Consider the following 16,923-nt stretch of genomic DNA (forward strand, 5'->3'; position numbering starts at 1 on the left):
GAGGGTCCCACAGCGTGGAGCAGGATGTGTTGGTAGCTCTGCTTTGGTCCCACATCCTCAGCATCTGCCCCATCCGCCGGCGATGGCGACAGATGCCGACGAAGTTCCTGGCCATTAGCTGCTGATAAGAAACTAATTAGCTCATTAGCTAATATCTGATCTTTCGGACTGGGTTCTGTCGGCTGTCTGATTTCAGCCCACATGTGCGCAGCCCAAGGCAGTGCCACACTGCCACCAGCTCCTGGGGAGGGGATGAGGTGCAATTCCCAAACTCCAACCAGCAGTATGAGTGGTGTGAGCCCTGTTGCTGCTCCCCACTGAGGCTGATGGTTCTCCCAGGCCCACCTCTGCTGAGTGGGGCTGGTGGCCCATACCTTACACCCATGCATTTAGGAACTTCGTGCTTTGCTTGTGTTCTCCTTGCAGCATCACAGCCAGACCTGTGCTTGCAGCCCTCCTTCCACCATGTTTGTTCTTCTCTGGGAAGGCACTGAGCCCCCCAAGGATAAGCAGTACCTGTTGCTGCTCTTTCACAAGTGTTCCCATTCCAAGTCTCCTGATACAAAATGAAAGAGAAGTATTCCCAGGCTACACAGGATATTTCTGAAGTTTGTCCATGCTTCACTTAAATCCTCTGGCCCCTTTTGTGCAGATGTGAAGGCAGCATTTACCCCTTGCTGAAGGCAAACCTGCTGGAGGTGGGTTGCCAAGGCGAGCTGCAGGGGGCCCAGGCATCTCCATCCCCTCATTTCAAGGCACAATTTGGGGTGCAGGGAGTAGGGATGTTCCCCAATGCAGTTGCATGGGATGAGCATTAGCAACACAGCCAGACTTCTCCAGCTTACCCAGAGTGAACCCATGATCCCCAAGAGGTTTGTCCTTCACTAGAAATTAGTGACAAGTTTCCAGCGCTTTCCTCTGCCATCTGCCCCAGCTTTAGTTGAAATGCAACATTTTACTCCAGCAATCTGTAGGTAATCTTGTCAGCATTGCTTAGAGAAGCTGGGTCTGTCCTGCCCATCTGATGCACTGTGCAACAGAGGGAAAATCGTGGGTTCCTCTTGAAAGGAGGAAAAAAAAATTAAGGTTGACTTTGGCACAGGAAAACAAGCAATCCGGAGATGACAACGTGCCACAGGAGCTTAAAATAAGCATCAACTAATTCAAACAAAAACAAATCTGCATTGAAAATAGATTCTTCCCCAGACCACATCCCCACTTTAAAGTGTCTTTGAATCCTCCCAGGCATATTTAGAACATACTCCCCCTTCACGCTTTCTCACTCGCTTTGTTTTGCTGTTTCGTAGCCGGCAAATGAGGGCTGAAGTTTAAAATGATGTTTCCTTATTAGCTCTCATGCAGATGCCAATACAACGCTGTGCCCAAAGCTGCTGGTGCTGGCACTGTGTGCTGTGCTGAGCCAGCCCAGGGGAGCACAATGGGGGCAACCCCCAGTGCCTCCTGCACACAGCAGGCAGGAGAGCACAGGGGGGCAAAGGGGCATAAAAATAACTGGTTTTGTATTTTTTTCTAATAGTATTAAAAAAAAAATAAAAATGCTTGGGGTACAGTATGGGCTGCGAGCCTGAGGGCCAGAGCTGCCTCCAGCCCTCCCGTCCCACACCAACCCGCCTCCTCCAGCTGCCCCCAGCAGGCTTGGAAACACGGCTCCCCCAGCACCAGTGGGAAAGAAGAGATCAATAAAACCACAAGGTCATCCGCTGGCATTGGCTGGCAGGCTTGGAAATCGCCACGCTTCATCCATAGGTGGAAAGACCAGAGCTTAATAGTTGGCAGGGCTGCAGTTTACAGGTGGGTGGAGAGGGTCAGCATAGAGCCAACTTCCAGGGCTGTGGGTTTGGGCCTGCCCCAGGCACGAAGCATTGCCCTGGGTGAGGGGATGGGATACAGGGAGCAGGGGATGCTGCACGCACCCACCAGCCCCTGCCTGCTGCCGCGCACCCTCCTCCCTGCTGTCCAAGCAGAGCATCGCACCAACTCCACTAATTAAAAGAAAAGCAGGAGGAAGGGAGGAAAAAAAGATCACCGGGCGAGTCCCCAGGAGGCAGGCTGTCTCCTGCACATGCCAATCCCCTTCAGACGTCTCTCAGATCTCCGCCGCCGATACCACCTCCTCGCTCCTGCTCTCCTCTGCATGCCACGCCGGAGCCAGCATTGATAATTAATAAATCTTGCAGAGGGGAGTGGAAGAGGCTGTCGGATGTGCAGGCAGAGCGGGCGCTGCTGGAATTGATTACGGTGGAGGTTGAATTGCTGCCTCTAATTAATGCATTGTTCGTTAGGCGCGGTGGCGTTGTGGGTTATGGATGGGGCTCCCCAATCTGCCCTCATAACCCTGAGCTCACAGAGTGGTGCTGGGGGCAGATAAGCAGGGTTCAGTTGGATGCAGATAGACACGTGCACAGGGTTTAATTGAGGGGGCAGCACTTTCCACAGAAGGAAATGCGGTGGAAGATTTTCCAGCCCTGATAAGGTGCATAGAAGGGCTGAACCCTTTCTTGGTGAGTGGGGAATTTCACCATCATGCCTCCCCCAGAACTCATTTTGGGCTGAAGTGACATGAGATGGGTGGCACCAGCTTGTCATAGAATCATTAAGGCTGGAAAAGACCTCTAAGATCATGAAGTCATCCACCCATCCCCACCATCCCATGTCCCTCAGTGTTCATAGAGCAGCAGGGTGGAGAGCAGATAATAGCACCTCGAAGCCAGGAGAACCAGAAGAGCCCTGCAGCAAGGAAACTGCAACCTCCAAGCATGGAGACATGGGAAAAAGCACCCACAGAACTCCTGACAGTGACCTTGCTTTAGGTTGCAGCTCCAGGCAGAAAACACCACTTCTTTCCCAGCCCCATCTGCACAAAGTCCCCACGGATGTGCAGGTAGAAATTTCAATCCCACAGGTAGCAACCACAGGGTAGGCACTGCCCATCGATGCTCATTGAGCCTTCAGTTTTGGGGCAGATTATGAATTGCTTGATATGGAATTTCAAATGATCACTTAAGTAGATAATTAGGTCGTAACAACTTTGAGCAACCTGGGTGTAGTGTGTATTTAAGTGTTTAATGCCTTTCCCCCCCTCTCTAATTGGCATTTAATTAAAAGAATAAATAAAAAAGAAAAGCAGCTTTGCCTGGGCTGTTTGGGTTTAAATATTAAACAGTTCGCTGCTCCTTGAGGACTGCATCGCTTTGATTGGGAATCGGCATTGAAGGCAAAGGGCTCGAGGCTCTGCCCCTTCAGCCCTAAGGAGTCAGGAAGCACAGCACAGAGCACTGCCATCTCAGCACCAAAACATCAACTACTTCCACATAGTTTAAACCCTGCCCAGCGCTCAGCTTGGCTAAAATCTCCCTTCTGCACCCTTTTCCCTTCTGCAAAAGTCATTTGCAAGTTGGCCTCCAATGATGCCGTCCCTTTGATGGCTTGGGATTTGCACAGCTCTCAAAGCACGGCTGGTGCTTATGGGGCTGGGGGCCCCCACAGAGAGCAGCAGCACCAGCAGCCACAGCAGTGCAGCAGTCAGGCTGGAACTGGGGCCTGGTTCTCACCTTGCAGCCTCTTTCCTCAGCACATTTCCCAGCCTTAGCACAGCTCCCTTGGCTTCCCCCACTGGGAGCAGCCTCTGTGCCCCTGCAAAGCCCGAGAGGGGATACTCTGGAAGGAAATGTCCATTAGCAGAGCACTCGATAACTTCTGCTTTCTGATTTATGGCAGTCACTAATGTCTGAAAATCATCTAGTGCTCTGGCTTCCTCTCTTGGCAAGAGGTGCCAGAGCAGGCTGGCCTGCCAGATTAAGTTATAACAGCTTCAGGAAAGCTCTGATGTCTCTGTTCAGACATCCAACACTGACTGAGGACCAGACAGTCCAGAGGAGCTGCTGAAAATAAGCGGTGCTTTCAAAGCCATTCTCTCCAGAGGTGCCACTGTAAAGGAGGAGGAGGGTGATCCCCTACACCACATCCCCTGCTGGGTGCTGGGCTGGTGGCTGCAGGTCCAAGGCCACCGCTGTCCCCTCACAACCAGGAACATCACATCCTCATCCTCAGCATCCCCAGGGAACATGGAAACAGGAGAGCAAAACCCCCACTGTGCCTGTGAGCAAATAGAGACTGTGAAAAGTTGGTGTCCAGAAGAGTAACTTCCCCTGCTTGTTTGAATTTGGGTGGATCTGATGCAAAACACACCAAAAGTGCATGCCTGTGAATACCAAGCGTGTTAATAGGTTAAAGTAAATCCAAAGTAACATTTGAAAGCTGGAAGATGAAAGTAGATCACAGGCCAAAGATCAAACAATCTAGAACCACTTCTAAGCCTTTTAGTGCTGCAGATTATTAGCATTTGAAAGTGAAGAGCATTAGTGAGAGAAGAGGATGGGGGGGAGCAGAAAGGAATTGCTGTTGAGCAGATAAAAAGTGAAGTAAGTGACAGTGGAAGAGGAGGAATGAAAGTTATCTGGCTTGTTGGGTAAGGCACAAAAGGATGCAGGCACAGCTGGAGGAACCACCAACAGACTGCAGGACCTGCCTCTACTGCATTGGTCTCTCCAAAAAGTGCTGATGGTTTCCATCAAGCAGCTGATGTGGCAAAGGTCGGGAGCCATCAGCTGTGGGAATGCCATCACTGCAGTGCCATGAGCTGTGCACAGTCCCTCCTGGCCCACAGCATCCCTGCTGCACCGGTGATGCTTTAGATCCAGAAGTGATTGAATGCAATTAGATCCAAAGTGCACAGACACCTTGTCACATCTCTTTCAACCACGTGTCTCTGTTCCAGGGTTGCCAAAACCCTCCTTACCCACACGGCGTGGGATTCTGTTAATTGATGTTTGCAGGAGCTCTCAGGTATTGTCCTGAGTGTATTCTTGCGACCCAGGCACTGGGATGAAAACTGCCACCACAAAGGAGCTCTCAGCAGGTCCTCAGGCAGAGCTCAGGGTGGGTGCAGCAGGACAGGGCTGTGGCAGACACTCATCTCATCCCCCCCACTGCTCTGCTGCTACACAGAGCCCAGCACCTTTGTTTATCTCAGGTGCTCCTCTGTGTGGCTGCAATTGCAAGCAGCAAATTATGAGAAAGAAGAGAGGGAGGCGAGTGGCTGCCATCCCTATTATATGCAGCCTCGGCTGTAATAAACACTGAAGTCGACTATTCCCAGAGGGAGTTGCTAATATAGGAGATTGATTCACTGCAGTGTAACCCCCCAAGGGCTTTACACACAACTCTGACTAAACTTCCCATAAAATCAATCCAGCCTTTTCACCACTTTTGACAGGGTGTTCTAATATTAATCCACTCTTCTTGTCAGTCAGCTCTGCTAACAAAGGCTTTAATGATCTTTAACCAGGCGTAATAAATACGACATAGGTAAGTGGAGAATTCCTGGATCCCTCCAGAAGAAGCAACAACAACAAAAAAATCCTTTCTATAGGCAAAGGGCTTGCATTACTGCTGATAGTAATAAAGAATAGTAAAATAGTAGTAATGATGACAAAGCAAACAGCTTCCAAGGGAAGGCTGCATGGTGCACCTCGGCCGCTCCGGGAGCGCACGCAGAACAAGGAGTGGGTGCGATGCGATGGGTGCAGAGATGCCAATGCCCAACCAAGTGAAAGACAGCGCCCAGGAGGCAAGTGAGCCTGATGAGCCCCGGCTATGCTGCCCGCCTCAGCTAGCCTCAGGCGCCCGCAGCAAACAGAGTTTTGTTGGAAGAAATGTAAAGCACCTGGCCCCTGTGATTAAGCCCAGCACAGACTATTCCCTTTCTCCCGCATCATTTCCACATCTCTGCTTCTGACTCACCGCTGACTTATTCTCCCTGACAGTTAGACAGACAGGAGCCCACCTCGGATTGTTCGCACTGTAATTAGGAAAGTCCTTCGCTTCCGAAATGCGTGCAGGGCAGGCTCTGAGTGTTCGACAGAATGGAAACACGGCGAGAAACACACAGAGCTGTGGAACCTGCATGAAAGCACACAGAGTCAGAGTAGGTGTAGAGCAAGGCTCAGGGTGTTTGGGAGCTTGAGCACACCTCCAGACCACTCTGCACAGCAGCAACGTCTGCATATCCTCCTCCAGTAGCAAAAGTGCTGGGATGCATCACCTGGCTTCACTTCTCTTTTCTGCTGCACCCTAAGGGCACAGAGCCATGGGCACCTCTCATTTCAAAGAACCGTAGAACCATTTGAGCTGGAAGGAGTCCTTAAGGGTCATTTAGTCCAACTCCCCTGTGATGATCAGGGACTTTTCCCCCCCACTCAAACCAACTCTCTCCCCCTGCCATGAGGGGATTCCCAGTAGACCTCACTGGGAGGTGCTAGGTGGGTCTTGCAGACAAAGTAGAGACCACAGGGAAGTTTTTATAAAGCAAAAACAGGTATTTCGTGCCTGCTCTTCCCTCATGCAGCCTCCCTTTGCAGACCCAATCCATAGTGCCACATTGCAACAGCTGCCCTGAACTCAGAGACATACAAACACAAACATTGCTTTGGACATGGGCCACAACCAGGCTAATTTCAACCTGGACAGTGTTCGTTTGCTCTGGAAGAAATAGTCGCTTGTCATCGAGCAGCAAGTTAATAGCAGGTGAAACACACGTAGCTTGTCAACAGGCTTGTGCTGCCATGATGAGGCTGAAGGAACTTGCTCATCCTCTTCCTCAAACCATCCCAGTTTGTGTCTGCGAAACAACAGAAATCAGAAGAGAGAACCTAAAGGAATATCATCTGGATTGATCCAGCAATTAACAAGTCCAAAAAAAAAAAAATTATGGGATCCTTCATGGTGCTTAATTCCATGGCAAATGGAATTGGAAATACTTACACAAATTTAATGTCATGTAGGCATCATCAGGAAATCCCAGGGACATTTCCTGAGGATCATCTTAATGTCTTTTGCAGGAAAGGGATATCCTGCGTGAGTATTACACTACCCAGAATATTATAAACAAATCTAATGGCTTGCTTCGCTTCGCCCCTCAACAGAACTCTTAATTATGTATCTTGCAAATGTGCTTGGAAAGTGGATTAGCTACACCAGCTGTTTGCTACCACGGCAGAGTCTTTTCCGAAGCGTTTGTAGCAGCTCTAAAGTATTATCCACATCCCCTGCTCTGGCAGCACAAGCATGTGATGAGGAAGGACCCGCTTTGGTTGGACGTGCAGATCAGCTCGGGCTTTGTAGATCAGACACAAGGTGTTTTGCTGGAATCAGTCACAGCTGGGGAATAATTTGTGAGAGGTTGGTTTGCTTCTGGTGTGTTCGTTGCTTTGCAGCTGGATGGTAGGAGAGAATAGAGAAGAATTCCAAAAACAAACAACCACCACATTGAAGGGATTTAGCTCATGAGCAGTAGCCACAAGGAGGTGCAGAGGGGCATGAGGAGGGAGCAGGCAGCCACTTGGCGCTGGGCTTAGCGAGGGCACAAGAATCAGAAGAACAACAGCCTTGCAGCAATTTGGAGGCTGTGATGGCCATTGAGCTGCTCCATCGCCTACCACAGCCCATCTAAGCCAGGAGGGGGTTCCAAAGCATCCCAAGGGGATGCTGACAAGAGCAGGGTTGCAGGTGGCTTTGCCAGCCATGCACTCTGCTCATCTCACTGCTTCAGGCCTCCTGTAGGGAAAGGGCAATGAGCACCATAGCACTGCTCATTCCAAGTCCCAACTTCAGGAGAGGCTGGGGAGCCCTCAGCCAACAAGAGCGATCAAGAGGATCATGTATAATTTGTAAGTGAGGGAGCCAAATTTTTGTTCTATGTTTACACAGTGCTTGGCATAATAATGTCCTCATGCAACCAGATCCCTGCCTGGGACCAGGGATCCAGAGCAGCCTGCAGGCGCAATGCTCCAGGAGCCGGACAGAGCATCACCATACTGAGAGGGGTGGCAAATCCATGGCAGCTGCCAGCATCCCTCACTGCCTTGGCTCCTTCCCATATTCATCTCCAATGCAGACAAGGAGCCATCCTTTAAATAAGCTCCCGAGGACACCCATTAATAAAATGCTACTTATCTCTGCGTGCTCTGAAATAGCTAGGTGGGCAGTGCACTGTAATGGAACTTTTAGCTCAAGTAGCAATGACTTTGACCGTGCAAAATTACACTCTATTCTGGCCAAATTAACTAGGTAATGCCTTGCATTAGTGTAAAATCCTCCATCAAACCATGAAGGCTGCCGTTAAAAACACTCAAGGCCAAAAAAATAGGGTGGTGGGGGGAAGCACTCAGCTCAGTTAACAACCCGAGAGGAAAGATTTTCCACCTGGAGCTGCCCTCTGCATGCGGGCGAGGTGGGGACAGGCAGGCAGGAAATGCAAGTACCTTTGCTGGGTTGTAGCAAAGGCTGCTGGAGGTGAGGTGGGATGGGAAGCATGGAGCCAAGGCCCTGCCCAGACCACCAGGCACCAGCAGGGTCCCCTGCACACCCCCACCCCACTGCAGCCACACACATTGGCTGCATGCATTAACATTTCCTTAATTCTAACAGTGCTCCTGCGTCACACTGAGTCACAGCTCAGTGGGTTTGCAGCAGGCATGTTCAGAAATGCCATTTCTGCATTGCTTCCATACCTGGAGGAGCAGCTCAGCCATCCTGGTGTCAGCAGCACATGCCCACCCAAGCCACACCTGTGCTCCCTGTATGCCTCCACACCTAGCAAGAATCCTTCTGCACATGGCAATGGACTCGGTGACAGCCCAGGTACCCCAGTGGAGGCACTTTTAGCACTCCCCACCGTTATTTTTCACAGCCTAGAATTCTTTCTGCTGTAATTCCCACGTGGGAAGGGAGACACTGCCTGTTCTCATGGCTGCGCTGCTTTAGACAAGCAGCACTATTCCTCTTTTTCCCTTTCTTCTCTGCTACTTCAGCAGACCAGACTGAGGGAGCTGTCTATTAATCGGTGATCCAGGCAACTCGAACAGCTGAAGCAGAATACCTGGAAGAAACTGAAGGACCTCTGATGGAAGAGCACACAGACGTCAACTGTGGCTTAATGAGAACACGACTTCCCTATTAGCACTCCCCCTCCACGTGACATGGGCAAAGGGAAAGGGAAGAAACTGCCAAAGAGCTTATTTGTTTTGCAATTAGGGATGAAATAAAAAATTACTTGGTCTAATTAGGCCTCTTTTAGTAAGAGAACCATGCAAAATAATCTCCATTTCATTATCAATGCCAACGCAATTCTCTCTTGCGCTTTATATGTTTAAGTGAAAATGTGGAAGGTCAATTTGCTATGTAAATTTTCGCAAATTTGGCTAAACTAAAACGATTACACTAATGCGTATGCAAATTAGCTTAATTGATAACGACTTCTCTTGGTAACTTTAAAGAAGGGGGGGATTATTCCAATTGTGACAATCCTCTAAAGTGTTTCTTTGCCCAATAAAGAAATGGTATCTTGACAAATTAAAGAGATATAATGAAATCAGATTAATTAATGCTATGACCAATTAGCACAAGCAAAGAGAAGAGATTTACAGAAGCAAAATTCACTAGAGAAGACTACAGGAATTCATCATCTTTCACAAAGACATTTGTACACCTTAACATTCTTCAGAGCTCAAAGGATTTATTTGCTTACACAAGTAGCTTGCTGCTAAAATAGTTATTTTCACCCAATAGAAGTGAAATAAATCCAAAAGCAAAAGCCCATCTTATGCTTGAGGGAAGAGCGGATCCTTGCCCCACCTGACCGAGGCCGTTATCCATCAGCACTCACATGCACAACTCCAGCAACATCCACTTCCTCCAAAATCCTGCAAATGCCAGCCTCTCCACCAAGGTTTTACAGAAAAAGGAAAAGCCCTGGTCCAGCAGCAGGGGAATAATCAGCAAGTGCTCTCCCATTTCAGAGTTCTCCTGGAGATGCTCAGCACAGCCTGTGGACCTGACCCTGCTCAGCCGTGCCAGAAAGCCTCAGAGAACATTAACTACACCAAGCAGAAAGCGACAACTCGAAACTCCCCCTACTACCACAATAAAACTAGTGTGAAGTAATAAAAATAATTACTAGCAACACTGTACGTAATACCCTTCTGTGTCATCTCTCTCCTGTTGGCAATAAAGCCACCTAACGAATTAACTGTAAGGGAGGGACCATTTATTTACCTTGTAATTAGACCGTGCTGGAAAATGCTTCCTGTGAAGCGTCACACGGACAGGTATAAATTAAGGATGTCAGCATGCAGCAGTGTCCCCGTGAAGTGCATGGGATGGGGTATCAGCCAGAGGTGGGTCCTGAGCTGCTTCACCCCCAGCACTGCAACACATCACTGGGACATTTCTCCGTCATTTCTCTGTCAGCATGCAGAGTGCTGCAGGGCCACAAGTTTTCTGATGCCATTATCAGAGTTCTTCATATAGCTGAACTACTGAATAAGCACTATTGCTGGCTTTATGGCATCGCTCTGCTCACGTTCTCATCTCCGATGCATTACCTCACCTCAGCCATTCAGAGAGGGGGAAAAAAAGGTCATTCTCTTAAAAAAAAACTCCTCCCCTAAGATCATACAACAGTGTCCAGAAGCCTTGGGCAGTAGAGGTGAGGAGCCAGGAGAAGGCCAGCAGCGAGCCCTCTGTTCCACAGCACAGTCCCTACATTACAGCCCTGCCCAGCATGCAGTACCCCCAGTCCTGCCCCTGGTACCCATAGCTCTGCCCAAGGAACACCCAGCCCTGCCCATGGTACCCCAGCCTGGTTTTGCCTTTAGAGCACTGAAACTCTTCAATTCCTAGAAATTCCTCAAACACTCTCTGCCCTACATTAGATGCAGCATTTATAACCATAAATCAATGGTGCTGTTAAACTCTGCTCACAGCCCTGATTTCCTTGCAGCCCTGGCCATCCTCGGCCACAGACACACACTTGCTCTGCCCTGTTTTCAGTGCTGCTGAGCAGGAGGCTCAGTACCCACAGCACAGCCCCAGCCCCACACACGATGGATGTGCTCACCCCTCCTGTGAACCCTGCAGAGCCAGGGTGATGGAAGGGAACCTTTTGCTCGATTTATTTCACCACAGTCAATTGTGTGGCATGTCTCCCAGTTTGTTGGTAGCTCTCGAGCAAAAACAGGCTCTTTCCATCTCATTGGCGTTATGCATGAGCTGGGATAGGAAATGAGCAAATACGCTGCTTGGATAAACACCCTGAAGAGGGTCTTTCTTTCCTTCCTCCTTTTATTTTGGCACCCTTTTTTCTCTCTCTTTCTTTTTCATTTGGCATTTTGTTGTCTACAAAGACAGGCAGTAAACAGGAGGAAAAAAAAAAAGCTGCGCCTTCAGATCATCAGCAGAAATCTCTCCTCACTCTATTTTCCTCTGCTATTTGTTCAACTCTAAAACATTAAAGAAAGAATTGGGGGGGAGACGTGTTTTTTTTCGGCTTTGTCTCTCATTTGTTAATTGCGCTCATCAGCAAAAACCATTCGTGGTAGAGATGGGGAGCCAAAAAAGAAAAAAAACCACCACAACACAGAGCTGATCATATGCAGGGGAAATAACTCAGATGTGAAAATACTTCAAGACTGGGAGATTGCACTATTTATTCACACAAGTGTCCTGCTGTGCCTCAGAAATGCAGTGATTTAATGAGCTGCTGCAAAGGTGTTTGTTATTAAGAAATTCTGTCTCTGGTTGTTCTCCCCCGTGTGATTAGGACGGAGCCCGGCAGAAGTTCTGACTCGGCACACCATTAAAGATTTAGCGTCTCTCTCCTCTCTGCTCCCGGCTCCACTGCGCTTTTGAATCCGTTCCAGAATTAAACACGGTACAAGCTGAACGGGGCTTGTTCAGCACAGATGCTGAGTGAGAGTTAAGGAGAAATTAGGAAGGCATTTGTGTTAACAGATGTTCCTCCTCTCTGCCGGGGAGCTGCGCATGTGGGGTGATAGCGTGGAGCATGGGGGAGTGGGCAACACCCAGGGACACCTAAGGGGATGGGGACCAGTAGGGGATCTTGCCCCACATCCCTGGGCTGTGCCAACCAGCAGGGATAACTACATCCATCTCAGCATTGCTACCATCCAGGTTCTTCACTGAGTGGGTCACCAAAGCCACCTCAGGATGCTTGGTGCTCACCAACCCTTCCCCAGCCTCCTGTCTCCCAATGCTGGTTCCCCACCTCACCCCAGTGATCCACAACACAAAAGAATAGCCATAATGGCCAACTTCCAGGGGCACTCGGCTCCCTGGTGATTTAAGCATGCTCCACGCAGCATGCCTGCTCTGGTTGCTGTGCTGGAGCGCACTGTTTCTCCTTTCAAGTCGCTCAAGCACCGCTATTACTCTGAGGCTAAGCAGCACTAATGGAGAAAGCATTCCAAGTTTCATTTTCCTCTGTAATGGAAAATGCAAGAGCGAGATTTCAGTCTGTGAGCACTTCTATGAAAAAACAAATATCTTTATTGGCACTGGACAGCCTGCCAATCAGCCACAAAATTGCTGGCTTCTCTTTCTCCCCTGAAGGAATGCCTCTGCATACAAAGATACCGGAAAAACTTCAGGGCCTGGAGGATAAAAGGCCCTTCTTTGCCTTTCATTGGGTGATTTGCAATGCATTGCTTCAGCATAATTTCCCATCTCCACCGCTCACAAAGGAAGCTCTGTTGCTATCTGTGAGTTTAATAATTTCTGTTCCCTACACCTTGCATTCATAATGCATCTTTCAACACCTCAGCTCCTGCTGCCCAATAAAACCTGAGGCTTCACACCAAGAGAGAACTGGAGTTTGGGCTCCTTCCCCTGCAGCCCCGGAGCTCCCACGTGAGCTGAGCTCTGAAATGCTAGACATGAGCACTCTGAAGGGACTGGATCAGAGCAACCCAACTGCAGATCTAGTGGTGCCTGCTTTCAGCTTTATCACTCAACAAATAAAGAAAGCAACGCATAGTTTGTCTGTTCCCACCTTCCCAGGTACCTGGCTGTCATCTCCTCATGGCCTCCATCCCTCCCAGAGGATGGTCAGGTGCCCAGGGCCAAGCAGGCTTCACGATTTCATCCTCATGAGGCTTTTGCCCCACACTACCCAACTCCACACGTTTCCCACCATCGCCATGAGGCAAACTGCAGAAAACTTGTTACCACCTGCTTTCAGATTGGAGGATTTGCATAAGTTATTCCCTAAAGCCTTTAGTCCCCACAGGACATATTTTTTTATCCATTTACCCAGGAACTCGACTATTAAAAGCCTGCAGACATGCAGCATTTGTAAAGTTAGTACAAGATGCTCCAAATAAACCACGGTTCCGTCTGCTCCATGAGCCACGTCTCCCTCCCCTTCCAACAGATGCACACAGAAGGCACAAAGCCTGGGGGGGGGGGGGGCTGCAAGGCAGTGACCCTCACACACCCCCCAGCACAACCCCCACATCCTGAACCCAGGAAATGAGAAGCAGAGATGTCAGCTTGGGAGCAGGCAGACGTTGCTCTCAGTGCCCTTTGTGTTGGCGACATTAAATAAATGTCTCCTGGCTCCCACCAGCCACGGCCTGACCCTTTTATCAAAATGCATCAAAATGTTTTCCCACAGGAGCTCTTTCACAACAGCAAGGAAATGCTTTATTATTTATTTGGGCAGTCCTCACAGTCCTGTGGGGGTCACACAAGTGGCATCCATCTGACTGCTACTTTTAGCACATGCCAGAGAAAGGAAAGCAGAGCCTGTCAGTGCTGCAGCACAGTCTGAGGCTGCCCTGAGACCAGGCCTTGCTGCAAACATCCACACCAGACATGCGTGCACAGCAGCATGCCAACAGCAGAGCTGCACACACTATGGTTGTAACCTGACAGAAAGTGCAGCAACAACAGCAGAGTAGTAAAGTTCTAGGCTACAGCAAGCGAGGAGTTACTCAAGTACAACAGGCACAAAAACAAAGGAAAGAAGCTGCTTACCTTCAAAAGGCCTCAGGTACACAGAGAGCTCCAGCAAGATATGTTTGCTTCCACTGGCAACCCTTAAATGAAGTCTGGGAAGGGATGAATCCTGCCTCCACCCCCTTCTGGTTTCTCAGGTGCATTGCATTCACGCACCTGAGCTCCTCTGGGCTGGCCCTGCCTTCCCACCAGGTGCTCAATCACTGCTTCAAGCCATGACTTAGCATTTCCACTACAACAGCCACGCACAGAAACCTCTGCAAAGCCTTCCAGGCCAGCTGCTCTGCAGTGTGCATCTGAGTGTTTTGCACAAGCACAGAGTTCTGTAAGAGCACTGAATTATTAAACCATCAGATCATCTTGCCCTCCGCTTTCTGGGTGAACTGGTCATTAATTACCTGCTGTAAACAACAGGGGCAGAGGACCCAGCAGAAAGCAGGACTGGTTCTGTGCACCCAGACCCCTCCCTGCAGCCCACCTGTGTGCAGGACAAGGCCCATCCCCAAGCATCTGCTCTGCTACGGACACAGCTTGCCCTGGTCTTATTTACTTATTTTGGTAGGGCCCAGTGTGTAACACAACTGTACACAAATAAATAATGCAGACCACTAAAGACTGCTGCAGAGGCGACTTTCCTGGGGATTTAATGCTCACATCCCTCACACTCTTGCCACAGCAAAGAAGAAAAATTACAAATTGATCTACAGGACCAGGCTCCCCTCTCGCACGGCCCTGTTCCATCGCTATAAATAATGGCCAAACCCCTGGGGGCTGCATGGAGGGGTGGGGGATGGGAGGTGCTATGCTTTGGTGCTGAGTTGCTACGGTGTCACCTGGAGACCCAACAATGCATCCCCACTGCTGGAGCATCCATCCCTGTCCCCACGCTCCCAGTGCCCCTGGTGTCTCTCCTGCAGTCCTTGACATTTTCTTTCTCAAGGGGCAAGTCCCTGGTGAATCCTCACAGAGTAATTGTGAAATTATTATGGTTGGTGATTTTAATTTAAATTAGATGGAGAAATGTTGTACTGCGGCTGACTCATTTGCTATGGATTTTCACTTAACCAAATTGATTAGTCAACCAACTAGACTTAACTTGAAAGTTGTAATCATTCATTATTAGATCTAATTTTCATGTTGCTCCCAGACTACGTTCAGAAATTGAACTGCACAGACTTTAACCAAGTTGGGGCGGAGGCTCTGGGAGTGCCCAACAGTAAAATCCTCCTGCTTGCACCCCCTCGGGTGCTTGAAGTGCTGGAATGGCACAGAAGAGCCAGGGTACCACTGGGTCCAGCCCCAGCCGTGCATTCATGCTGATGCTCCCCACCTCCAAGCACAGTTCCAGAAACATCTGTCCTCCCCAGCAGCACACAAAGGGGCAGAAGCCCCTGAGCTGGGGTAGCAGAGCCCCTTGCCCATCCACCCACCTGTACCGCTCCTTTAGGAGCAGCTCTGTGTATCTATAATTACCACCAGGCACTGCAGAGGCCACTGCCTCTTTAAATAAGCAGGCTGTGTGCCAATTAATACCTTTAATTAACAGTAAGGACTTGCTGGAAGGACCAGGGCTTGGTCTCCCATATGGACTCTCTGCCTGTTGATCCAAGCGGCAAGGCTCTGTTAGGTCAGGCTGGCTGAGACCTGCTGCCGGATTGCTCACCGCTCCCTGCCAATTAAAATGACTGCGAGGGAAAAGATACCCCCAGTGGGACAGCTGGACAGACAGCGAGGAGCAGACAGACAGCCGGGCAGACAGCTAGGTAGACAATGAGAGGCAGACAGACAGACCATGAGAGACAGCCAGACAGTCAGTCAGACAGACCACAAGGGACAGCTGAGCAGAGGGTTGGACAGACCTCAAGGGACAATCGAACAGTCAGACCATGGGGGACAACCAGACAGGCAGGCAGACAGACCTCTAAGGACAGCCAGACAGACTGCAAGGGACAAATGGACAGGCAGGCAGACAGACCACGAGGGACAGCTGGACAGACAGGTGGACAGATCACGAGGGACTGCCAGAGAGATCACAAGGTGCAGCCAGACAAACAGCCAGCCAGACCATGAGGGACAGACAGACAGTCCCTATCCCTGGGCAGGGGGACAGGCAGGACAAGGCTTCCCATGCCTCCCATTCCCTCCCTGGCTCCTGCAGGCCTGGCTCTGCACGCAGGGACCCCCAAGGCAGCGCGGCTGCATTTCAGCTCCCCACCTTCCCATCCAAATAATTGTCGTGGTAGCAGGTGCAGGAGCAGTGGGCCGGAGGGAGATCTTTATTCAAAGCAGTGTATGTTAACGTCTCCAAAAGCTTTTAACGAAGGCCATTATTCCCACCCCGAGAATCGATGCATTTTAATTCCCTCCGAGCTATTTGTTTGGCTTTGCTTCTGTTTTTCAAACACGCGAGACACGTTTAACAAAACAAGGTAGCCCTGCAAGAGAGACGGCGCATTGCATATTCCCTTGAAACTCCTGGAAGTTCATTTTCAAAGCAGGGCAGTTTTCTTGGAATCAATGCATATCAACCAAAATCAATAGTTACTTTACGCAGATGGGCTGAGACACCTAAGTGATAGCGCTCTATGGCATTGCTATCCAAATCTATATGTTTTCAACAAGTCAATGCATTTTAGCAGCTGCTACTGTCTTTTCACTTAAAAATAATCCAATTGCAGATAAGACAGTCCCTTTCCACTGAGTCCAGCGGTACCCTCTGTGCATTTAGTGAAACCAAAGCATATGCACTTGAATCAAAACCTTTCCCTTCCGTGCCCTCAGGTTGGATACTAGGGAAAACTCCTCTGAAAGAGTGGTCAGGCACTGGCACAGGCTGCCCAGGGAGGTGGTGGAGTCACCATCCCTGGGGGTGTTCAAGAAAAATGGAGATGTGCCACTGATGGACACATTAGTGTGCAACATCAGAGGTAGGTGGATGGTTGGACTGGATGACCTTAGAGGTCTTTTGCAACTTTAATGATTCAATAATCCTATGCCAGCCCCTCTCTGCAGACAGAGTCCGTGAGC

General features: G+C 49.6%; 1 long non-coding RNA gene across 2 annotated transcripts; it reads right to left on the bottom strand.

Moving 5' to 3' along the window:
• Positions 1-5,398: 5,398 nt before the first annotated feature.
• On the bottom strand, positions 5,399-13,941 carry LOC122186121. 2 transcript variants are annotated; one of them, XR_006181062.1, is made up of 3 exons: positions 13,915-13,941; positions 6,844-7,239; positions 5,399-6,700 (listed from the first exon to the last, which is right to left on the bottom strand). It is a non-coding gene; the product is annotated as an uncharacterized LOC122186121 (long non-coding RNA). The 2 variants fall into 2 exon arrangements; XR_006181061.1 differs by having other exon boundaries at positions 6,844-7,295.
• Positions 13,942-16,923: the final 2,982 nt, after the last annotated feature.

This window comes from Lagopus leucura, unplaced genomic scaffold (genome assembly GCF_019238085.1).
Source record: "Lagopus leucura isolate 7727_CA_CO unplaced genomic scaffold, USGS_WTPT01 Super-Scaffold_100034, whole genome shotgun sequence".
NCBI classification, from domain to species: domain Eukaryota; kingdom Metazoa; phylum Chordata; class Aves; order Galliformes; family Phasianidae; genus Lagopus; species Lagopus leucura.